Source organism: Chiloscyllium plagiosum, unplaced genomic scaffold (genome assembly GCF_037043375.1).
Source record: "Chiloscyllium plagiosum isolate Xiang-an unplaced genomic scaffold, Cpla_swu_hap1 HiC_scaffold_21, whole genome shotgun sequence".
Classification (NCBI taxonomy): Eukaryota; Metazoa; Chordata; class Chondrichthyes; order Orectolobiformes; family Hemiscylliidae; genus Chiloscyllium; species Chiloscyllium plagiosum.
In genome coordinates, this window is record NW_028270159.1 from 5,138,683 (window position 1) to 5,153,286 (window position 14,604).

Below are 14,604 nucleotides of genomic sequence, written 5' to 3' on the forward strand. Positions count from 1 at the left end.
TTGTAGCATTAGGCTGTGCCCTATCACACTAGGAGTTTAATAACTCCATCCAAGGTGATTCCTAATCAGGAGGGAAATGTTTTTGAGAGTGAGCTGGAGACAGATTATGTTTATGGAATTCTCGGCTGGTCCTGGGATGTGAAATAGAGTGCGGAATAACAGAGTGGATCAGGACACAGCTGTTATCTCAGCATAAAGCCGCCTCCTGGTAAATGCAACATTTCCTGAACTCCAGACCCCTGGCTGCAGCTGCTGGAGAAATTATTTACCTTGGAAATTAGTAAGGTCTCACCCCATTGTCTGGTCCTTGGGCTCTCTTATTGGCCCCAATCGTTCACCTGTTTCCACTGGCACAGACTCTGGAACCTTTATCTATTCTGACACTTAGATTTTCCCAAGATTTTGACACAATAACAGAAGAGATTGAATGGAATTTCACTTTGAAATGTAAATATTTTCAGATACCGTCACCAACGTACGGCTCCCACACACACTGACTCTCACTGGGGTACAGTCCCACACATACTGACTCTCACTGGGGTACAGCTCCCACACGCACTGATTCTCACTGGGGTACAGCTCTAACACACACTGACTCTCACTGGGGTACAGTCCCACATACACTGACTCTCACTGGGGTACAGCTCTAACACACACTGACTCTCACTGGGGTACACTCCCACACACACTGACTCTCACTGGGGTACAGCTCCCATACAGACTGACTCTCACTGGGATACAGGTCCTACACACACTGACTCTCACTGGGGTACGGCTCCCACACACACTCACTCTCACTGGGGTACAGTCCTTCACAAACTGACCCTCATTGGGGTAAATCCTGAGGTGGAAACTTTATTCTCCAGAGATTCTGTAATTGGTCTGAAGCCTGTGAAGTGTGATCTGAAATATGGTATCTGTACAGAAGAGGGCAGGCTAACTCTACCTGTGATTGTTGGCTGTCCTGGTGTTGCATGCCATTGCTTGTAACAGACACCCCCCCCCACTCAGAATGGTCTCCACCTAAAGCAACACCTCACTCTGCCCCAAGCTCAACTGGGTGGGCCGGGGGGAGGCATTTATGGAGGAGAGGGAGAGGCAGTGAGTTTACTGTGGGAATTTCTGAACTCTGGATCTGGTATGTGAAAGCATGTCTGCAGGTGGAGGAACCATTTATATCAGGGGTGTGCACAGATCCCTGAAGGGAATAGAGTTGATAAGGCAGCATATGGGACACTCGTCTTTATCAGTCATGGAATAGATTACAAGAGCAGGAAAGTTACATTAGAGCTAAACAAGACTTGGGTTAGGCCACTGCTGGAGCACTGCGTGCAGTTCTGGTCACCGCACTACAGGAAGGATGTGATTGTACAGGAGGGGTGGAGAACAGATTCACCAGGATGTTGCCTGGGATGGAGCATTGCAGCGATGAAGACAGGCTGGATAAGCTCAGGTGGTTTTTCTTGGAGCAGAGAAGGTTGAGAGGGAACCTGATAGAGATTTATAAGATTGAGGAGCATGGACAGGGTGAATAGAGCATAGCTGTTCCCCTAAGTTAAAGGGTCAATAAAAGGAGGCATGATTTTAAAGTGAAAGGTAGGCGGTTTCGAGGGGATTTGAGGGAAAACCTTTTCAGGGTGGGGGATCTGTAAAGCACTGCCTGGGAGGGGAGTTGAGGCAGGAAATTCAGCATGTTTCAAAAGTATTTGGAAAAGCTCTTGAAATGTCATAACTTTCAGTTATTTGCCTGGTTCTGGAAATTGGGACTGGTGTAGGTTTAGAGTAATTTTTTGTCAGTGTGGACTCAATGGGCTGAAAGGCCTCTTCTATCTGAATAGGAAGGGTTTGGAGAGATATGGGGCGGGTATTGGCAGGTGGGACTATATTGGGTTGGGATATCTGGCCAGCATGGATGGGTTGGACCGAAGGGTCTTTGAACATCTCCATGACTCTGACTGGATATGGTATGATTCTCTGATTTTGTGATGAACTGGCTGGAATCAGAGGAGTGTAGGGATCCCAAAGGGTTGTGGGGCGCCTGGAAGTAACAGATTGATAAAGAAAAGAAAGACATGCATTTCAGTAGCAAATTCCATAGCCTCAGGTTGCCTTCAAAGGTAACGATGTTGCAATGAAGAAAACATGGTAGCTAATGTTTGCACAGCAAACTCCCACAGCCAGCAGTGTGGCATTGATTTTTGTGATATTGATTCATGAATAGTTATTTTGACACAGAGTATTCAACATCGGAGAACTCAAATGTAGCAGCAAGCAACTGGCAGGTTAGGTGTACCAATGTGAGCGTCCTCTCCCAGACCTGTATACCCAGGCTCTAGTCACACACAACGAGTGGTGATGAGTGGGCCACATTGTCCCCAGGCCCAACACAAGATTCCCCAGTCAAGTGCTCAGAGGGCAGAGTTAATAGTATAAGGACACCCTGAAAGTGTCTCTAAGCAAATGTAACATCCCACAAACATGTGTGTCCCAGAATACACAAACTGGAGAGGGAGCATCTGTGTTGGTGCCACCCACAGTGAACGTCATGGTGTGCAGCATGTGGCAACCAAGCACAGGCAGTGGGCAGAGCACACAGAAACTGGAACATCCCACTCACCCACCTCCTCAAACACTCCCTGCCACTCCTTGGTGCCAGAATTTGCAGTTTCAGGATTGGACAATCCACCATCGACCAGCTGATGAAGGAGCAGCGCTCCGAAAGCTAGTGCTTCCAAATAAAGCTGTTGGATTATTACCTGGTGCTGTGTGATTTTTAACTTTGTACGCCCCAATCCAACACCAGCATCTCCACATCATGATCACCATCATCACAACATCATCATCACCATCACCGACTGAGTAGAAGCAAGTCAGCTGAGACGCTGAGGAATTGACAGAAAAGAAGATTGGTCAGGAGCCAGAGAGACCATAGCTGCTTTGCTTCAAATACTGAGAATCTCCCTCAGCACTGACCTTCCGACAGTGCGGCACTCCCTCAGCACTGACCCTCCGACAATGCGGCTCCCTCAGCACTGACCGTCCGACAGTGCAGCACTCCCTCAGCACTGACCGTCCGACAGTGCGGCACTCCCTCAGCACTGACCGTCCGACAGTGCGGCACTCCCTCAGCACTGACCGTCCGACAGTGCGGCACTCCCTCAGCACTGACCATCCGACAGTGCGGCACTCCCTCAGCACTGACCGTCTGACAGTGCGGCACTCCCTCAGCACTGACCGTCCGACAGTGCGGCACTCCCTCAGCACTGACCGTCCGACAGTGCGGCACTCCCTCAGCACTGACCGTCCGACAGTGCGGCACTCCCTCAGCGCTGACCCTCCGACAGTGCGGCACTCCCTCAGCGCTGACCCACTGACAGTGCGGCATTCCCTCAGCACTGACCCTCCGACAGTGCGGCACTCCCTCAGCACTGACCCTCCGACAGTGCAGCACTCCGTCAGCACTGACCATCCGACAGTGCGGCACTCCCTCAGCACTGACCGTCTGACAGTGTGGCACTCCCTCAGCGCTGACCTGCCGACAGTGCGGCACTCCCTCAGCACTGACCCTCCCACAGTGCGGCACTCCCTCAGCACTGACCCTCCAACAGTGCGGCCCTCTCTCAGTACTGACCCTCCGACAGTGCGGCACTCCCTCAGCACTGACTCTCCGACAGTGCGGCACTCCCTCAGCACTGACCCTCTAATGAGTTTTAAATGAAGGTGGCAGAGTGTCTCAGGAGTGTATTGGTATGATTGGGATTTTCTGAGTTGGATTGAAGCGTGTTGTGATTGGGTGCAGGAACTGGTATACTCCCTCTTGACTCAGTGTAAGTGAGTAGCTGTCACACCCTGTGAACCTGACAGACTCAGTCTGCTCTCACAGTAAACCTGCAAGCCCCCTGGCAAGGGAAGGGATCATGCCTGGGTTTGTTCCTGTGGGCAGCATGTGTGGGCTGCTGTTTCAAACACGATTAGGCTTGAATGTGAAGCACCTTGTGGTTGAATAGCCTGTGAACAAATTCTTCAGCTTATTGAGCTGTGAAATCACTGTCGGCTGAGGTGATCTGATTGGGTGATTTTTGCTTTGTTCCAAGGTTCTGCACAGAGCTTTTAATGAGAACATCATCAGTGGGTAGTATTGTATTTTTAATTTTAAACTAAGAACATGTTTGAGACTTTATGCAAAAGCAGCTCAGGATTCTTCAAATAATCTGAAATCAAAGTGAGGCAGGCACACACAAGGGAATTGGAGGGATTACACAGAGTAGGCTGAGAGAGAAAGAGAGGGAGAGAGAAACAGAGAGAATGAAGGTACTGAGAATCAGTGTGTGGGAGCCGTACCCCAGTGAGAGTCGGTGTGTGGGGGAGCCATACCCCAGTGAGAGTCAATGTGTGTGGGAGCTGTACCTCAGTGAGGGTCAGTGTGTGTGGGACTGTACCCCAGTGAGAATCAGTGTGTGTGGGAGCTGTATCCCAGTGAGAGTCAGTGTCTGTGGGACTGTACCCCAGTGAGAGTCAGTGTGTGTGGGAGCTGTATCCCAGTGAGAGTCAATGTCTGTGGGACTGTACCCCGGTGACAGTCAGTGTGTGTGGGAGCTGTATCCCAGTGAGAGTCAGTGTGTGTGGGAGCTGTATCCCAGTGAGAGTCAGTGTGTGTGAATAGGAAGGTTTCTGCCTCATTGTTGTCTGTACTTTGTGTTGTGACATGGCAGTAGCAAATGATGAGACCCATGGGCACAAATGAATTGTCATCAGTGTCCAATGTAGTTTACTCTAACCTGTTCCCACTGAGTCTCTTTCTCGCTGCTTGAGAATGAGGTTGTGTTGTGAGTGTGCGTGCGAGTGTGAAGCCTGGGGAAGTGAAGAAGGTTGTGTTGTCTGCCATGATGCTCCATGTGAATGCTCACTGTTTGTTCAGGTGGGAAGTGGAATTGGACTGAATCCCAACTGTCGTGTCAGTGAGAGGGATATCCGGGATCATCTCAAAGCCATGGGGGAAATGTCTCTCTCTTCAATCCCTCATCATCAACAAAAAGAAATAATCACTTTAACCTTGGTGACGGAAAGTGATTATCGTGGGAATGAAGAGGTATTAGCTTCCCCTGTCATTCTGTCTCCTGGACTGGGCTTAGACCAGTCATAAACAGGAACCTCACCAACAAATGTACAATTTCCTATCTGTTTTCCATTTACCTTTTCATTAATCATTCCAGATTGCTGGAGTTTGCTACAAATTGGTCAAAATGACAACGACACGACCATCGGATTCAAACACCTTCATGATGCGACAGAGCAGCGACGGGAAACAAAACAAAAGGATTTGAACACTGCACAACAGCTCATCACCATCATGCTCCATTTGGCCAAACACCTGCTGGTTAAGAACTGGCCTTTTCACTGCAATAGCACAGAGTTCCTCCCCGCAATAATCAACAAATGGGTGCACTAATCTCACTGGGGTAGAGCTCCCACACACACTGACTCTCACTGGGGTACGGCTCCCACACACACTGACTCTCACTGGGGTACGGCTCCCACACACTGACTCTCACTGGGGTACAGTCCCCCACACACTGATTCTCACTGGGGTATAGTCCCACACACACTGACTCTCACTGGGGTACGGCTCCCACACATACTGACTCTCACTGGGGTACAGTCCCCCACACGCTGACTCTCACTGGGGTATAGTCCCACACACACTGACTCTCACTGGGGTACGGCTCCCACACATACTGACTCTCACTGGGGTACAGTCCCCCACACGCTGACTCTCACTGGGGTACAGCTCCCACACACACTGACTCTCACTGGGGTACAGTCCCCCACACGCTGACTCTCACTGGGGTATAGTCCCACACACACTGACTCTCACTGGGGTACAGTCCCCCACACGCTGACTCTCACTGGGGTATAGTCCCACACACACTGACTCTCACTGGGGTACGGCTCCCACACATACTGACTCTCACTGGGGTACAGTCCCCCACACGCTGACTCTCACTGGGGTATAGTCCCACACACACTGACTCTCACAGGGGTACAGTCCCACACACACTGACTCTCACTGGGGTACAGTCCCACACACACTGACTCTCACTGGGGTACTGTTCTCTCACACCCATCTTGTTGTATTGTCTCTAAATATTTCTCTTTAAGTTGGTATATACTGTTCAGGTTCAAGGTTAACAGTGAGACACACGTGGATTCATGGGGCAAGATTGGAATCTGGACTTGGCTCCCCCTGTAATGAGTGTGCAGCAGTGAGTGAGCCCTGTGGACAGCCTGAGTCAGTGTTTTATGATGCGCCAGTTCACAACAAACAACCTGCCTTCAGACATGTCAAACACATGGCTTTGTCCATGATAAGGAGTTACTGTAGGAGTGTATCTGCAGATCACTAAAGTTCACGAGAGATACAAAGTACATACATGGTTTGTGATAAGTTTGTGATGCCTGAATATCTTGAAGAAAGTCAGATTTTGAACCTTAAGTGTCTCCCCAATCTTGATCCTGAGTGCTACACTGTCATCAGGCATGCCCAATTCCCAGTGCACAGTCACCCCCACCTGCTCCAGCCCTTGGCAATCAGGAGCAGGAACCCAATCATGGACCCCAGTCCTCTCTCAGATACTGTTCTGCTGCGGGGTTGTGACTGTGAGACACCACTGCAGTGAGCAGGCAGCAGTCTAATGATTGTGGTCCTGGACACTTCATTCAAAGGTCTGATGATCAGCAGACCCCAGTTCAAACTGTAGCTGGATTCTTATCAAGTTCTATCCAGAATGAGGAGGAATTGTCTTTTGCTCGTCTGGCCTCGTGTACCTCCAGACCACAGAAATGGAGAGCATTGCTTTGGAACATTGACAAAGCTGCTTTATTCAATACAGACTTTCACACTCACTTTCTGGAGTCATTAGAGCTTTAGGGGCAACATTTATCCGAAAGTTAAGAGCAGGAACTGTCAGTGGTCACTAATGGTAAATAAACTCATAGAAATTCTCTTGTCTCTAACCCAGGGCTCAGTGGACAGTGATCAGGAGTAGGAACCCTGACCGATTTTCCCTCTCTCTCTCACTCTCTCTCTCAATCCAAGGGATCTCTAACCCGGGGAGAAAGTGAGGTCTGCAGATGCTGGAGATCAAAGTTGAAACTTTATTGCTGGAACAGCACAGCAGGTCAGGCAGCATCCAGGGAACAGGAGATTCGACGTTTCGGGCACAGGCCCTTCTTCAGGAATGAGCAGAGAGTGTTCAGCAGGAGAAGATAAAAGGTAGGGAGGAGGGACTTGGAGGAGGGGAGTTGGAAATGTGATAGGTGGAAAGAGGTCAAGGTGAGGGTGATAGGTCGGAGTAGGGTGGAGGCGGAGAGGTCAAGAAGAAGACTGCAGGTCAGGAAGGCGGTGCCGGGCTGGAAGGATCCGGCTGAGACAAGGTGGGGGGAGGGGGGATGAAGAAACTGGTGAAGTCCAAGTTCATCCCCTGCGGTTGGAGGGTTCCCAGTCGGAAGATAAGACGCTCCTCCTCCGACCGTCGGGTTGTTGTGGTTTGGCGGTGGATGAGTCCAATGACCTGCATATCCTCGGTGGAGTGGGAGGGGGAGTTGAAATGCTGTGCCACAGGTTGGTTGGGTTGGTTCGTCCGGGTGGCCCAGAGGTGCTCCCTGAATCGCTCCGCAAGTAGGCGGCCTGTCTCCCCAATATAGAGGAGGCCACACCGGCTGCAGCGGATGCAGTAGATGATGTGGGTGGAGGTGCAGGTGAATCTGTGGCGGATATGGAAGTTTCCCTTGGGGCCTTGGAGAGAAGTGAGGGGGGAGGTGTGGGCGCAAGTGTTGCACCTCCTGCGGTTGCAAGGGAAGGTGCCGGGAGTGGTGGTTGGGTCGGTGGGGGGTGTGGATCTGACAAGGGAGTCGCGGAGGGAGTGGTCTCTACGGAAAGCTGATAGGGGAGGGGAGGGAAATATATCCTTGGTGCTGGGGTCTGTTTGGAGGTGGCGGAAGTGACGGCGGATGATGCGCTGTACATGGAGATTGGTGGGGTGGTAGGTGAGGACCAGTGGGGTTCTGTCCTGGTGGCGGTTGGAGGGGCGGGGCTCAAGGGCGGAGGAGCGGGAAGTGGAGGAGATGCGGTGGAGGGCACCGTCGACCACGTCGGGGGGGGAAATTGCGGTCCTTGAAGAAGGAGGCCATCTGGGTTGTACGTATTTTGAACTGGTCCTCCTGGGAGCAGATGCGGCGGAGACGAAGGAATTGGGAGAATGGGATGGCGTTTTTACAGGGGGCAGGATGGGAGGAGGTGTAGTCCAGGTAGCTGTGGGAGTCGGTAGGTTTGTAGTAGATGTCCGTGTTGATTCGGTCGCCTGAGATAGAAACAGAAAGGTCTAGGAAGGGGAGGGAGGAGTCCGAGACTGTCCAGGTGAATTTGAGGTCGGGGTGGAAGGTGTTGGTGTAGTGGATAAACTGTTCAACCTCCTCGTGGGAGCACGAGGTAGCGCCGATACAGTCATCAATGTAGCGAAGAAAAAGATGGGGGGTGGGGCCAGTGTAGTTGCGGAAGATGGATTGTTCCACATACCCTACGAAGAGGCAGGCATAGCTGGGGCCCATGCGGGTGCCCATGGCTACTCCTTTTGTTTGGAGAAAGTGGGAGGATTGGAAAGAAAAGTTGTTCAGGGTGAGGACCAGTTCGGTCAGTCGAAGGAGGGTGTCGGTGGAAGGGTACTGGGTGGTACGGCGGGAAAGGAAGAAGCGGAGTGCTTTGAGTCCTTCGTGATGGGGGATGGAGGTGTACAGGGACTGGATGTCCATGGTGAAGATGAGGCGTTGGGGACCGGGGAAGCGGAAATCCTGGAGGAGGTGGAGGGCGTGGGTGGTGTCACGAACGTAGGTGGGGAGTTCTTGGACTAATGGGGACAGGACCGTGTCGAGGTATGCCGAGATGAGTTCGGTTGGGCAGGAGCAGGCTGAGACGATGGGTCGTCCGGGGCAGTCAGGTTTGTGGATTTTGGGCAGGAGGTAGAAACAGGCGGTTCGGGGTTGTGGGACTATGAGGTTGGAGGCGGTGGATGGGAGGTCCCCTGAGGTGATGAGGTTATGGACGGTCTGGGAGATGATGGTTTGGTGGTGGGGGGTGGGGTCATGGTCAAGGGGACGGTAGGAGGAGGTATCTGCGAGCTGGCGTTTGGCCTCAGCGGTGTAAAGGTCAGTGCGCCAAACTACTACTGCGCCTCCCTTGTCAGCTGGTTTGATGGTGAGGTTGGGGTTGGAACGGAGGGAGTGGAGGGCTGCGCGTTCCGAGGGTGAGAGGTTGGAGTGGGTGGGGGGAGTGTGGGAGTTCAGGTAGCGGTTAATATCGCGGCGGGAGCAGGAACCCTGGCTGATTTCCCCCCTCTCTCTCTCTCTCTCTCTCTAACCCAGGGATCAGTGTACAGTGATCAGGAGCAAGAACCCTGGCTGATTTCCCCCCTCTCTCTCTCTCTCTCTCTAACCCAGGGATCAGTGTACAGTGATCAGGAGCAGGAACCCTGGCTGATTTCCCCTCTCTCTCTCTCTCTCTCTAACCCAGGGATCAGTGTACAGTGATCAGGAGCAGGAACCCTGGCTGATTTCCCCCCTCTCTCTCTCTCTCTCTCTCTCTAACCCAGGGATCAGTGTACAGTGATCAGGAGCAGGAGCCCTGGCTGAGTTCCCCCCTCCCCTCTCTCTCTCTAACCCAGGGATCAGTGGACAGTGATCAGGAGCAGGAACGCTGACTGATTTGCCCTCTCTCTCTTTCTCTCTCTCTAACCCAGGGATCAGTGGACAGTGATCAGAAGCAGGAACCCTGACTGATTTCCCAATGCAGTATATAGCTCACTGACAGTAAACCAGTGTGAGGGGAGTATGGGGCTGTTCAGCAGCTTTTCTGATTTGAGATGAATTCTCTGATCTTTATTGGACTCGCATTCTCATAGCATCAGTTGAGGGGGAGCTCTTCCCAAACCAGGATCTGTTTCTGACTGAGTGATACTTTGTAGAGAACATCACTGCCTTGAAAGGATTGGCAGCAAGTAGTTGGACACACACAGGATGTGATTTCCAAGAATCGGTGACAGGGAAAGATTGTGCCCAGCTCCAAGACTACGGTCCTTTCTACACCCTGACCCTGTCCACATGAGCAGACTGGAAGTTCCAATCTGGTAAAGCTGGTGATGCCAGTCAGTGGGAATGCTCAATGGGCAGGCTATCACAATAAGTCACCACAGGAACAGAGAATGATACAGACCACATAAAGGTCATGCCTGTGTGCTGACTCCCACAAAAGCAACCCAATTAATCCTAGTGCCCCTTGCTTGTACCCCATTCTTCCTTTTCAGGCATTTCTTCAACCTGTAAACTCCTGTTGAATCTATTCCCACTCCTCTCTCAAACAGCATGTCCCTCTCATCACAAATCACTGCATCAAATATAATTCTGAATCCACTCCCCACCACATCTCTAGCCCTTTTCCGATTGCCTACAATCTCTGTCCATCTGATCATTGACCCTCCTGACCCTGGAAACAGTTTCTCCTCATTGACTCGAGCACAACCATTTATGATTCCAAATTGGATTAATAATCTCCACCACCTTCTCTGCTCTGAGGAGGACAATCCCAGAGTCTGCAGTCTCTCCACATCCCTGCAGTCCATCATCCCCGGACCTGTTTTAGTGAATCTCTGTCCACACCCTCTCCTTCCTAAACTGCAGAGCTTAGTCACTTTTACAGTAAATAACAACTTTGTTGTGTCTGCCTGTCCTCATCCAGATCAAGTTAAAAATCACACAGCAGCAGGTTTTGGAAGTATTTGGAAGTACTCGCTTTCAGAGTGCTGCTCCTTCATCAGGTGGTTTAGGTTTACTTGGAAGCATTTTAGAAATAAAACTGACTCAACATTGAGACAGACTTTAAGTTTACAGCTTTAATACATTGTCTGAGCTAAGATAACACCTACTGTTAGATAAACTGAAGCCACCTTGAAAATGTAACTTAAAAGGAGTTCTCGAATTTACATATTAAAGAGTCTAAACCAGTGTATCCCATCCTAAAAGATGCAAGACTTAATCTAAGTTTGTTTAACATATCATTACAACTCCGTGATACTAAGCTTTTGTGATAAATTCTGTGTCTTCTGGTCCTGCTCCACAACCACCTGATGAAGGAGCAGCACCTCAAAAGCTAGTGCTTCCGAATAAACCTGTTGGACTATAACCTGGTGCTGTGTGATTTTGAACTTTGTCCATGCCAGTCCAACGCCAGCTCCTCCAAATCATCCAAATCATAAGGACACCATTGAGTTGCTAATTCCAGTTTCAACATCTCTGGGCCTTCTCTTTTTGGCCAATACTATCACAACAAAAATGTTCCTGAGATAGTTCACAGGTTATTTTAATGCCCCATCTTCAATATACCTGCCATGTGTCGCTCCCATTGTCCTGGAGATTAACCTCTATAGTCTCCAGAGTGATCTTTGAAAGTTGGCAACTCGGTCCTACTCTAGGAGTTGGTTGTTCTTACAGCTTGATCTCCCCAGTAAAAGCTGAGGCAGGTTAATGAGCTGATTGATGGGTCAACAAGGAGCTGACAGCCCCCAGGATGACCTTTGGTCTGAGATTTGACTCCAGTCCCTAACACTGTGTTGGGAATGTCCCAGAACTGGGACTACGTAGACACTCTAAGAATTTGGCAATGTATGGCTGAGGTCATTCAGAGTTCACCTCACTTTCATTCAATTAAATTCACTGTTGACAGAGACAGCAACTTACAGGTTAGTTTGTGTGAGAAAGCATTCACTCGCTGGGTATTTAACCTAATGAGCTAATTCCTCTGCTTTGTTCAGTGTCAGGTCATGGAGCAGACACTCTGTTTAAAGTCAGGCCCAGGATCGATGGTCACTGCTACTGAGGCAGGTGGTAGGAACTATGGAAAATTCAATTCCTGCCTCTGACACTGATCAGTGGGAGACCAGCTGTTAGTGTGTGAGAGAAAGGATGTGTGAAAATGTGAATTTGTGTGAGTATGTGAGTGTGCATATGTGAATGTGTATGTGTCTGTAAATGTGTGAGTGTGCATGTGTGTGAGTGTGCACGTGTGACAGTGTACATGTGTGTGTGTGAGTGCACATGTATGAGTGTGCATATGCATTTGAGTGTGCATGTGTGAGAGTGTGCACATGTGAGTGTGCACACATGCAGAATGTACTATTTATCAAGGACACCAATAAAAGCAACTCTCTCGCAGGGACCCAGAGAGATTCCAGCAGCAGGAGAGAAACATGATTGTCAATAATTCCAGTCTCTGGGTTGGGATTTTCCAGTACATTGAGTGAGGAGGGCCAGAGCAGAAATACCCCCAAGCTCAGTGGTTAGCACTGCTGCCTCATGGCGCCAGGGACCCGGATTTGATTCCAGCCTCAGGTGAATGTCTGTGTGGAGTTTGCACATTTTCCCCATGTCTGCATGGGTTTCCTCCCACAGTCCAAAGGTGTTCACATTAGGGTGGATTGGCCATTGGCTGTTGGTGTCCAGGGATGTGCAGACTATGGTGGGTTAGCAATGGGAAATGTGGCCTTGAAAAGGATGAGGTGCAAGGCTGGGGCTGAGCTCTGGGGAAGATGCTTTGTGGAGGGTCTGTGCAGACTCGATGGGTCAAATGGCCTCTACCTACACTGCAGGGATTCTATGATACAGTCAACATTCAATCAGCTGCTGTAGGCCATGCGGGGGTATGGGGGTTAGTCAAGCCCACCCCCAGGGAGGGGCTGCCAGACTTGGAGGGGCAGCAGCACCCAGTCACCTGACTGATCCTAGGGTTTAAAGGGTTAAATTACGAGGACAGTTAAGAAGCACACAACACCAGGTTATAGTCCATCAGGTTTATTTGGAAGCAGTAGTTTCCTTCATCAAGTGGTTGTGGAGGTTAAGATCATGCTCACAGAATTTAAAGCCACAGGAGGCCAGTGTCAGGGAGAAAATCTTAGATTAAAACTTTCATCTTTGAGAATGGGATATGCTGGTTTCTGGTCTTTGATATGTAAATCCCAGAACCTCTTTTAAATTACATTCTCAAGCTAGCTCAGCTTTTTAAACAATACGTGTGAATCTGTCTGTGTCCCAATGCTATGTCAGACTGACAAACCCTCTGCATGATTTTAGAGTTTTACATGGATTCAGGCAGTTTCTTCACAAAATAAAATGTAATTCTGCAAAAACAAATTCACCCCATAAACTTATATGTGTGTGCATGTAGGAGCAACAGAGTGAGTGTGCATTTGAGTGTGGGTGTTTGGGTGTGAATGTAAGTGATTGTGTGTGTGTATGCTTCGTTAAGTGTGTGTGAGTGTTATGGGGTACGTGCGAGAGGGTGCATGTGTTGGTGTTAGTGTGGGAGGTGTATTGTGTGCATATGAGACCTTGTGTATGAGGGAGGGTCTGCGCGGGTGTGTGAGTATGTAGGAGTGTGTGTCTGTGTGTGTGTGTCTGTCTGTCTGTCTGTGTGTAGTGCAGTGGGGTCACCTGTAGTGTAACATGAACCCAAGGTCCCGGCTGAGGCCATCCCCATGGGTACTGAACTTGGCTATCAGCCTCTGCTCAGCCACGCTGCGTTGTTGCTTGTCTCGAAGTCCACCTTGGATGATGGTCACTTGAAGGTCCGAGGCCAAATGTCCCGAACCGCTGAAGTCTTCACTGACTGGGAGGGAACATTCCTGCCCGGTGGTTGTTGTGCAGTGTCCAATCACCCGCTGTCCTAGCATCTGCTCGGTCTCACCAATGTACCATGCCTCAGGGCATCCTTGCCTGCAGCATATGAGATAGACAACATTGGCCGAGTCACATGAGTACTCGCCGTATACGTGGTGGGAGGTGTCCCCATACTCTGACATATCTTGTAACAGCCGCTGGGGCAGGGTTGTACGGTGTTGCTGTCCTGTAGGCTGGGCAGTTTGCTACGGATCATGATCTGTTTAAGGTTTGGTGGTTATTTAAAGGCGAAAGGTGGAGGCCCAGGGAAGGTCTTGGCTTGATACTCATCCTCATGGATAATGTGTTGCAGGCTGCGAGGAACATGGCATAGTCGGGAAGTACTGGACAACGAGGGGTAGCCTGTCTGTTGCAGAGTTGAGTGTGGTGCTGGAAAAGCACAGCAGGTCAGGCAGCATCCGAGGAACAGGATTCCTGATGAAGGGCTTATGCCCAAAATGTCGATTCTCTTGCTTTTCCAGCACCACACTTTCGACTCTATCTCCAACATCTGCAGTCCTCACTTTCTTCTGTCTGTTGCAGCCTATGTCTGTCTCCTGAGGAGGTCATTATGGTTTCTTGCTGTGGAACTGGCGGTTGATGAGTTGAGCATCGTACCCCGTTCTTATGAGGGCATCCTTGAGCACTTTCAAGTGTCCGTCATATTATTCCTCATCTGAACAGAACCTGTGTATGTGGAGGCTTGTCCATGGGGGATGTTTTAATATGTTTTGGGTGGAAGCTGGAGAAGTGTAACATTATGCGATTATCTGTGGATTTGTGGTACAGTGAGGTGCTGAGGTGTCCATCCTTGATGGAGATACTTGTGTCTAAGAAAGACACAGA

At 50.1% G+C, this 14,604-nt stretch overlaps 1 pseudogene; it reads right to left on the minus strand.

The window, feature by feature from the left end:
- Positions 1-5,227: 5,227 nt before the first annotated feature.
- On the minus strand, positions 5,228-13,975 carry LOC148146083 (uncharacterized; annotated as a pseudogene).
- Positions 13,976-14,604: the final 629 nt, after the last annotated feature.